Source organism: Ursus maritimus, unplaced genomic scaffold, assembly GCF_017311325.1.
Source record: "Ursus maritimus isolate PB19 unplaced genomic scaffold, ASM1731132v1 scaffold_20, whole genome shotgun sequence".
Taxonomy (NCBI): Eukaryota; Metazoa; Chordata; class Mammalia; order Carnivora; family Ursidae; genus Ursus; species Ursus maritimus.
This window is the reverse complement of record NW_024424453.1, coordinates 56,806,132-56,816,024: the sequence shown is the minus strand read 5'-3', so window position 1 is coordinate 56,816,024 and position 9,893 is coordinate 56,806,132. Positions and strand designations below refer to the sequence as shown.

Sequence of the window (9,893 nt, the reverse complement as noted above, 5' to 3'; positions counted from 1 at the left end):
GATTGAGAATGTACCCTCTATTCCTACACTCTGAAGGGTTTTAATCAGGAAAGGATGCTGTATTTTGTCAAATGCTTTTTCTGCATCGATTGAGAGGATCATATGGTTCCTGAGTCTTTTCTTGTTGATATGATGTATCACGCTGATTGATTTGCGAATGTTGAACCACGCTTGCATCCCAGGTATGAATCCCACTTGATCGTGATGGATAATCCTTTTAATGTACTGTTGGATTCTATTAGCAAGTATCTTGTTGAGGATTTTGGCGTCCATATTCATTAGGGAAATCGGTCTGTAATTCTCCTTTTTGATGGGGTCTTTGCCTGGTTTGGGGATCAAGGTAATATTGGCCTCATAGAATGAGTTTGGTAGCTTTCCTTCTGTTTCTATTTTTTGAAATAGCTTTAGGAGAATAGGTATTATTTCTTCTTTGAATGATTGGTAGAATTCCCCAGGAAAACCGTCCGGGCCTGGAGTTTTGTTATTTGGAAGGTTGTTTATCACTGGCTCAATCTATTCATAATTAATTGGCCTGTTTAAAAAGTCAATTTCTTCCTGTTTCAGTCTTGGTAGTATATAGGTTTCTAGGAAGGCCTCCATCTCTTCCAGATTGCTTAATTTATTGGCATATAGCTGTTTGTAAAAGTTTCTAATAATCATTCCAATTTCATTGGTGTTGGTCATGACCTCTCCTTTTTCATTCATAATTTTATTAATTTAGGTCCTTTCTCTATTCATTTGTATAAGTCTTGCCAGTGTTTTGTAAATTTTATTGATTCTCTCAAAGAACCAGCTTCTAGTCCTGTTGATCTGCTCTACTGTACTTCTGGTTTCTAGTTCATTGATTTCTGCTCTAGTTTTGGTCAACTGCTTTCTCGTGAGTGGATTAGGCATGTCCCTCTGTTGCTGTTCCAGCTTCTTGAGGTGAGAATATAAAAACTGCATTTTAGATTTTTCTATTCTTTTGAGTGAGGCTTGGATGGCTATGTATTTCCCCCTTAGGACTGCCTTTGCAGTATCCCATAGGTTTTGGACTGTTGTGTTTTCATTCCCGTTGGTCTCCATAAATTGTTTAAATTTATTTTTGATTTCCTGGTTTATCGAGTCATTCCTGAGCAGGATGGTTCTTAGTCTCCAAATGTTTGAGTTTCTTCCAAATTTTTCCTTTTTCCAATTTCAGAGCGTTGTGGTCTGAGATTATGCAAGGGATAATTTCAATCTTTTGGTATCAGTTGAGACCTGTTTTGTGTCCCAGAACATGGTCTATTCTTGAGAATGTTCCATGGGCATTAGAATAGAATGAGTATTCTTTGGTTCTGGGGTGTAGTGTTCTATATATATCTATGAGGTCCAACTCATCGAGTATGGCATTTAAAGCCTTTGATTCTTTGCTTAGTTTTTGCCAGGGTATTCTGTCTATTTCTGATAGTGGGGTGTTGAGGTCCCCTACTATTAATGTATTTTTATCTATATGTCTCTTTATTCTGGTTAAGAGTTGGCTTGTGTATCTTGCTGCTCCCCTGTTGGGGGCATATATATTTATAATTGTCATATCCACTTGGTGGATACATCCTTTAAGAATAATAGATTGCCCTTCTGTGTCTCTAACTATAGTCTTTAGTTTAAAATCCAGTCTATCTGATATGAGAATTGCTACCCCAGCTTTCTTTTGAGGTACATTAATGTGAAAGATGGTACTCCATCCCTTTACTGTCAGCCTGAATGTATCTTTGGGTTCAAAATGAGTCTCTTGTAGACAGCAAGTGGATGGGTCATTTCTTTTTATCCAATCTGCAACCCTGTGGCATTTATGGGAGCATTCAAGCCATTTGCATTGAGAGTGATTATTGAGAGATATGATTTTAATGATGCCATGTTGCCAGTAAGTCTTTGTTTGTATCGGTTGTGACTTTCTGTTCTTTATCGCTCTTGGGGCCATTTTACCTTTATAGAACCCCCCTTAATATCTCCTGTAGGACTGGTTTTGTGGTTACAAAATTGGTTAATGACTGGTGATTCTGGAAGGTTTTTATTTCTCCATCAATTCTGAATGACAGCCTTGCTGGATAAATGATCCTTGGCTGCATGCTTTTCTCTGAAAGAGCTTTAAAAATGCCCCCCCCCAACCCTTTCTCTCATTCCAGGTCTGTGTAGACAGGTCTGACGTAATTCTGATACCTTTGCCTTGGTACGTGAGAAATTTCTTTGTCCTGGCTGCTTTCAATATTGTATCCTTGGATCTAATATTTGCGAAATGCACTATGACGTGACGTGGCATAGGTTTGTCATGGTTGAGCTTGGGAGGGGTCTTCTCTGCCTCTTGGACACGAATGTTTGTTTCCCTTGCTAGATTAGGGAAGTTTTCAGCTACAATTTGTTCAAATATCTTTTCTAGTCCCCTTTTTTTCTCCACCCCCTCAGGGGTGCCGATGATTCTGACATTGGATCGTTTCATTGAGTCAGTAATCTCCCGTAAACTACATTCGGGGGCATGGATTTTTTTTAAGTCCAACTTCTATTTTTGTTTTTTCTTCTACTAACCCATCCTCCAATTCGCTGGTACGTTCCTCTGCCTCATTCACCCGGGCCGTCAGAGCCTCTAGTTTTGACTGCATTTGGATCATAGAATTTTTAATTTCTGCCAGATTCACTCTCATTTCTGCCCTTAGAGATTCTATATTCTCATTAACATTTTCGTTAATACTTTTTTCAAGTCTACACATTATCTTGACCATTGTTACTCTGAATTCCATTTCTGATAATTTGGTTACATCCATATCCATTAGTTCTGTGGCAGAGGCCACAGACTCATTTTCTTTTCTTTGCTGGGGGGTATTTCTCCTTCTCGTCATTCTGATGAGGAGAGGTTGCGGGGTTGTCCAGAGCCCAAATTATTGACTGGGACCCAGGCCGTGCACCCTTGTTCTTTAGGGATCTTAGGGATGTGGGCTTCTTCTTTAAAGATTTTATTTATTTATGTGGCAGAGAGACAACCAGCGAGAGCTGGAACACAAGCAGGTGAGTGGGAGAGGAAGAAGCAGGCTCCCAGCGGAGGAGCCCGATGAGGGACTCCTTTCCGGAATGCCGGGATCACGCCCTGAGCTGAAGACAGACGCTTAATGACTGTGCCACCCAGGCACCCCAGGATGTGGGCTTCTTGATTTTTCAGCCTGACTTCTGGGGGAGGGACCTGCCGCACTGATACTCAGGCATCCCTGTTTGGGTAGAGTCTCTGTGTCCCCTGTGAGGGGGGATGGGGATGGGCACGCTGTGAGCAGGTATTTCCAGGCTTTTGTTCTCTGGCGGCTTTCCCTGGAGGCTTGCTGTGCCTCTTTTGAGAGTCAGAGCAGCAGAGGCCGAATCTCAGCCTCTGTCTCAGAACAGAGGGATTGTGGACTGTTCTCCACTGATGTTCTGGCCACTTAACTCTGTTACTGTTGGTGCTGCTCAGCCCTGCAGCGTCCCGGGATGCACACCCCACACCCGGCGTCCCAGCCCTCACTTCCAGGGCTGGTGCGTCTTTGTCCTTTGTGTTTCTAACACCGCCGGCCGCCAGCAGCTCCCGCGTGCTCCGGAGCTCCTGGTCTCAGTCTGCTTCCAGTGAGCACACCGGAGTTCCGTGAGAAGTCTGGTGGCGCGCGCTCCTAGCTCACGTTCTCTTTCTGCTGTCTCGCGGGTGCCGTCCCCGAGTCTGCCTGCTCCCCTGTGCAGGTGGCTACCAGTTCCCCACACCCGAACGCTGCAGTTCCCTCCCCCTTCCGTTTATCTTCCGATATCTGTGCGCAGTTTCACGGCTCCCCGCTTTGTACCTCACTGCTCAGCGCTGGAGATGTTCAATTGTAGGGATCCAGATGTATCTTCCTGCATCTCAGGCTGATTCCGTGGATGTTCAGGCTGGTCTGGTACCTATCCAGCTCGACTCAGGGGACCGGCTAAAAAAGGGGTCCCCTACTCCTCCACTCCTTCTTCTTTGCTGATTTGGATACATGCACGAGGATGTAGTTGACCAAGATTAGAGCAGAAATCAATGAATTAGAAACCAGGAGTACAGTAGAGCAGATCAACAGAACTAGAAGGTGGTTCTTTGAGAGAATCAATAAAATTGGCAAACTACTGGCAAGACTTATCCAAAAGAATACAGAAAGGACCCAAATTAATAAAATTATGAATGAAAAAGGAGAGGTCAAAACCAACACCAATGAAATTGGAAGGATTATTAGAAACTTTTATCAACAGCTATATGCCAATAAATTAAGCAATCTGGAAGAGATGGAGGCCTTCTTGGAAACCTATAAACTACCAAGACTGAAACAGGAAGAAATTGATTTTTTAAACAGACCAATTAATTATGAAGAGATTGAGTCTGTGATAAACAACCTTCCAAATAGCAAAACTCCAGGCCTGGATGGTTTTCCTGGGGAATTCTACCAAACATTCAAAGAAGAAATAATACCTATTCTCCTAAAGCTATTTCAAAAAATAGAAACAGAAGGAAAGCTACCAAATTCATTCTATGAGGCCAATATTACCTTGATCCCCAAACCAGGCAAAGACCCCTTCAAAAAGGAGTATTACAGACTGAATTCCCTAATGAATTTGGACGCCAAAATTCTCAAGAAGATCCTGGCTAATAGAATCCAACAGTACATTAAAAGGATTATCCATCATGACCAAGTGGGATTCATACCTGGGATGCAAGCGTGGTTCAACCTTTGCAAATCGATCAGCGTGATACATCATATCAACAAGAAAAGACTCAGGAACCGTATGATATTCTCAATTGATGCAGTAAAAGCATTTAACAAAATACAGCATCCTTTCCTGATTAAAACACTTCAGAGTGTAGGAATAGAGGTACATTCCTCAATCTCATAAAAACCATCTATGAAAAGCCTACAGCAAATATCATTCTCAATGGGGAAAAGCTGGAAGCCTTTCCCTTAAGATCAGGAACACGACAAGGATGCCCACTCTCACCACTATTATTCAACATAGTACTAGAAGTCCTTGATACAGTCTTTGTTTTATAGTCTATTTTGTCTGATATAAGTATTGTTATCCCAGGGTATCTGGGTGGCTTAGATGGTTAAGCATCTGCCTTCAGCTCAGGTCATGATCTCCAGGTCCCGGGATCAAACCCCAGGTTGGGCTCCCAGCTCAGCAGGGATTCTGCTTCTCCTTCTGCCTCTCCCCCTGCTTGTGCTCTCTCTCTTTCTCTCTCTCAAATGAATAACTAAATATTTTTTAGAAAGTATAACTATCCCAGCCTTTTATTGTTTTTTCAATTTATATGGAATATCTTTTTCCATCCCTTCACCTTCAGTGTGTATATGTCTGTAGGTCTGATGTGAATCACTTATAGGCAGCATATAGATAGGTCTTGCGTTTTTCTCCATTCTGTCACCCTAAGTCTCTTGATTGGAGCACTTAGTCTATTTACAAAGTAAATATTGATAGATATGTGCTTAGTGCCATTCTGTTAATTATTTTCTGGTTGTTTTTGTAGCTATTCTGTTTCTTTCTTCCCTCTTTGTATTTTCCTTGTGATTTGATGACTTTTGTTAGTATTATGTTTGGATTCCTTTCTTTTTATTTTTTGTGTATCTGGTATAGGTTTTTGTTTTGTGGTTATCATGAAGTTTATATATAATATCCTATGTATTTAGCAGTCTATTTTAAGTTGATGGTTGCTTAAGTTCAAACACATTCTAAAAGTACTACATTTTTACTTCTTTCCACACGTTTTATGTATATGATATCATATTTCACCTTTTATTTTGCACATCCCTTAACTAGCTTTTGTAGATAAGATTGATTTTACTACTCTTTTCTTCAGTCTGCATACTAGCTTTATAAGTGATCTACTACCTTTAGTGTATATTTGCTTTTGCCAGTGAAATTTTTTCCTTTTATAATTTTGTTACTTCTATTTATGGCTTTTTTTCTGCTTAAAGTAATTCCTCTAATATTTCTTGTAAGGCCACTTTATGGTGATGAACTCCTTTAACTGGTGTCTGTCTGGGAAGCACTATCTCTCCTTCAATTCTGATGATAACCTTGCAAGGTAGAGTATTTTAGATTGTAGGGTTTTTTTCTTTTTAGCACTTTGACTATATCATGCCACTTTCTTCTGGCCTGCAAAATTTCTGCTGAAAAATCAGCTGGTAGCCTTAGGGGGATTTACCGTGTATGTAACTATTTGCTTTTCTCTTGCTGCTTTTAAGATTCTATATTTTTAATTTTTGATGTTTTAATTTTTTTAACTCTGAGAAATGGTTTATTTTACTTTTTATTACAAAGGCACAGAAGTCATCTGAGACCTCAGATATTAACCTACTGCATACTATGTCACATTGCTGATGTGCAACTTAATATGATTATTAAAGCTTACAGTGTGGTTTTCCAACAATTCATAATAAGTTATAGATTCTTTCTATAAGTAATAATTAAAACAAATAATGGAAATTAAGACCAATATAGGCCTAACAAAAGGGAATTGAAAATTCCTGCAAGGGCAGTTTTGCTTCTTGATAGAAGTACGACTTTAATGGTGAACGTCTATTGCTCACACTAGGTACGTTGGACTCAGCTTTGCCAAAGAAACAAGGTAAAATGAGCAACTTCTAACAAGCCTATATATATATATATATATATATATATATATATGCAGTACTGCCGTCATTATATGCAGTACTGAGGTCATTCACTAATTGTTCTATTATTTCATCAGTTTCCAGTCTTCAAAAATACATACTTTATAGGTCAGAAGTTCTGGGTTTGGCTTTGAATACCAAGGTGGAGGCCCCTGCCAGGGCCCAGGTAGGCTCTCCCTGGGTGTCCTCACTGGGGCAGGGCAGCCCCTGATGGATCAGGTCCCACATCAGTGTCTGTGCTGGTGGTCTGTTCCATTCTGTGTTTGTCCTCAGGCAGCCCAGAGCTACTTATGTTCTTATGTACCAGAACAGTCCCTTCCTTCTTTTCTGCCAACACCTCTACCCCCCATCATCCTGAGATAATGAAGCCATTCATTCCCGGGCATAAAAGTCCAAATGGAAGGCTTTCCCTTCCATCCACATAACACAATGGGACACTGAAGGTTATCTGGTTTAGTAGGGTCTGGCTCATGCTTCAGGATGGTGCTCCCCTTAGCCAAGTCCTTGGCTTGGCTCTGTGTCTCACTGCTAAGTTTTCTTTAAAAAATGGATTTTCCTGGGTCAATAGAATTTTAACATCTTCCATTGATGCAGTGATCATTCTTGAGTTAGTAAATGGAGACAATGTGTATATTTCCTCCTATGCTAACTGAAAAGAACAATCAAACTCTTCATCACTGTTATTCCAACACCAGACTTTTATCCCAGTGTTTATAACCTTCATCCTGTCACTATTATTCAGCAGCACATTCCTTGGAGACTATGTAGGGTTGCCTTTTCTTCCCTTCTGTAGTTTGAATTAACAAATTCATCTTAGGGAATGAAAGATCCAGTGCATAGAATTTCTGGATAGGTGGAAATAATGGGCCATCTTCAGGAATAAATACAAATGGATTTTCTTTAAATTCTTCCAAATAACTTCATTTTCTTAGATGAGGAAGGACCACACACTCCATCTTTCTCATTTCCACTGTTCTCTAAATTCTCAATTCTTTCCATTATTTCTGTGTTGTTAATTCTGCTACCTGGTTTACTTTCCAGCTCAGAAGAGTCTGTAGTTTTTCCTTCTGTGAGATTTGCAGGGTTGGACCAGTTTCTCTGGACATGACACATTCACTCTCCAGCTTTGGTGGACATTTATGCCATGGCATTGAAGACTTTTGTATTCATACTGCTACAAAGAGCCCTCCAGTATTTTGATGATGTGGTAATATTCTAGGACACCACTCTAAGTGCATCCCCTGTAACTTTTCTGGGTCCTTCGGTGAGAACATGGTGGGCCAGATCAGGGTATGTCTGCTGTGAGGACTGTCATCCCACTTTGTAAACCACTGTCCATCTTTCATCATTATCTTCCACTGTATAATTCCAGGGATCCATTTTAGTCCTGGCAGCTCAGAAAACATATCAGCAAGCTTCAAAGCACCTTCACTTTTCTTCCAGTAAAGATGCTATTACTACTTCATCTTCAATGGGGGTTTAGTGAACATATAGAAGACACCAACCTACCACCTTTCACCAGATTCTCAGTGCCTTGCATTGCAATCCACAGCTATAAACCATGCAGCTGCAAGTTATATAAGGTCTTCCACTTTTTCCAAACATCAGTGTTTTTTTTTTCTCATAGGGCCACCTCCACTGCAAGGGACATCACATAAAGTGCAATTATAGAAGAGAATCTCTTTCCTCCTATTTACATCTATTTTGAGTCTGGATATGCTGGACCATTCATGGTTGATCACCAGGAATGCAGAGGCTGCTCAATATTTTGGCCTGATGAATGAGCAGATAACAACGCTTGTTGTCCTCATTATCATGATGACATACCCCTCAGGAAAAGGGACATTCAGGTCAGCATGTAACATTTCAATTAATTGTGTGGTCTTTGATCCAGGTGCTTCACACATATCTAAGCTCTTATACGGAGAGGGTGAATATTAAGAAACAGTAGTGGAATCATGCAATGGCTTCTTGACAACTGATATTTCCAGATTCAGTTTCACTAACCAGAAACTGGTGAAACTTTCGCAGTTGTGGAGACCTCAAATTTTTCCACTTAAATTTGTGTTCCAGGCAAGTTCTTCTGAATACCAACTCAGGGGCTGTAGAACTTTAACTTTCTGACCTTCCACTTCCAGGTCCTCCAATTTCTTGAAATACTTGTTCAACAGACAGTCTTTTTTGCATGGCTTCTGTAACCAGTAATTCTAAAGTGGCCAGGAGGGGCCCCCTGAGTACTCCCATGACCTGGTCCCATTTGCCTTTGGGCATTCTTGAGCTCCTGGTAGTAGTGCTGGAAGAGCTTGTTCTCCTTGACGATTTGGGGATATCTGCCTTCCCAGCCCACTTTATTGCCCTTCCTGCCATCCTTGGTACCATCCTCTGTGCCCCGATGCTGCTGCCATCCCTGCTGCTGCTGCTGCTGCTGCCGCCACTGCTGCTGGAGCCACCAGCCAGCAATCCCCATGGCCCAAGTGACTGCACACACCCCCACACACTTACAGCCACCTGATATTTTAATTATTATGTGTCTTGGTGTGGACCCCCTTGGGTTCATCTTGTTTGGAGCTTTCTTCGATTTCTGGACCTTGATATCTGTTTCCTTCCCCAGGTTAGGAAAGCTCCCAACTATTATTTCTTCAAATAAATTTTCTGTTCCTCTTTCTCTTCTTCTGGGACCCTTAAAATGTGAATGTTATTGTGCTCAATGTTGCCCTAGAAGTCCCTTAAACTATCATCCATTAAAAAAAATTTGGGGGGGTCACCTGGGTGGCTCAGTCAGTTAAGTGTTTGTCTCTTGATCTCAGCTCAGGTTTTTATCTCAGGGTTGTGAGTTCAAGCCCCGAGTTGGGCTCCATGTTAGGTGTGGAGGCTACTTAGAAAAAAATTTTTTTCTTTTTGCTTTTCAGCTTGGTTGATTTCCACTGTCCTTTTTCTAAATTTTCTTATTTATTTATTTTTAAAAGTTTTATTTATTTAAGTAATCTTTACACCCAATGTGGGGCTCAAACTTATGACCCCAGATCAAGAGTCACATGCTCCTCCAGCTGAGCCAGCCAGATGCCCCCACTGCTCTATCTTTTAGATTGTTGATCCATTCTTCCGTATCCTCTAATCTGCTGTTGGATCCCTCTAGTTCATTTTAGTTACTGTGGTCTTCAATTCTGATTGGTTCCTTTTTATTTTTTCTCTCTCTTTGTTGAAGTTCTCACTGAATTCAGCCACACTTCTCTCAAGTCT

The 9,893-nt window shown here is 41.0% G+C and overlaps 1 pseudogene; it reads right to left on the bottom strand.

Moving 5' to 3' along the window:
• Positions 1-6,840: 6,840 nt before the first annotated feature.
• On the bottom strand, positions 6,841-9,120 carry LOC103682310 (annotated as a pseudogene).
• Positions 9,121-9,893: the final 773 nt, after the last annotated feature.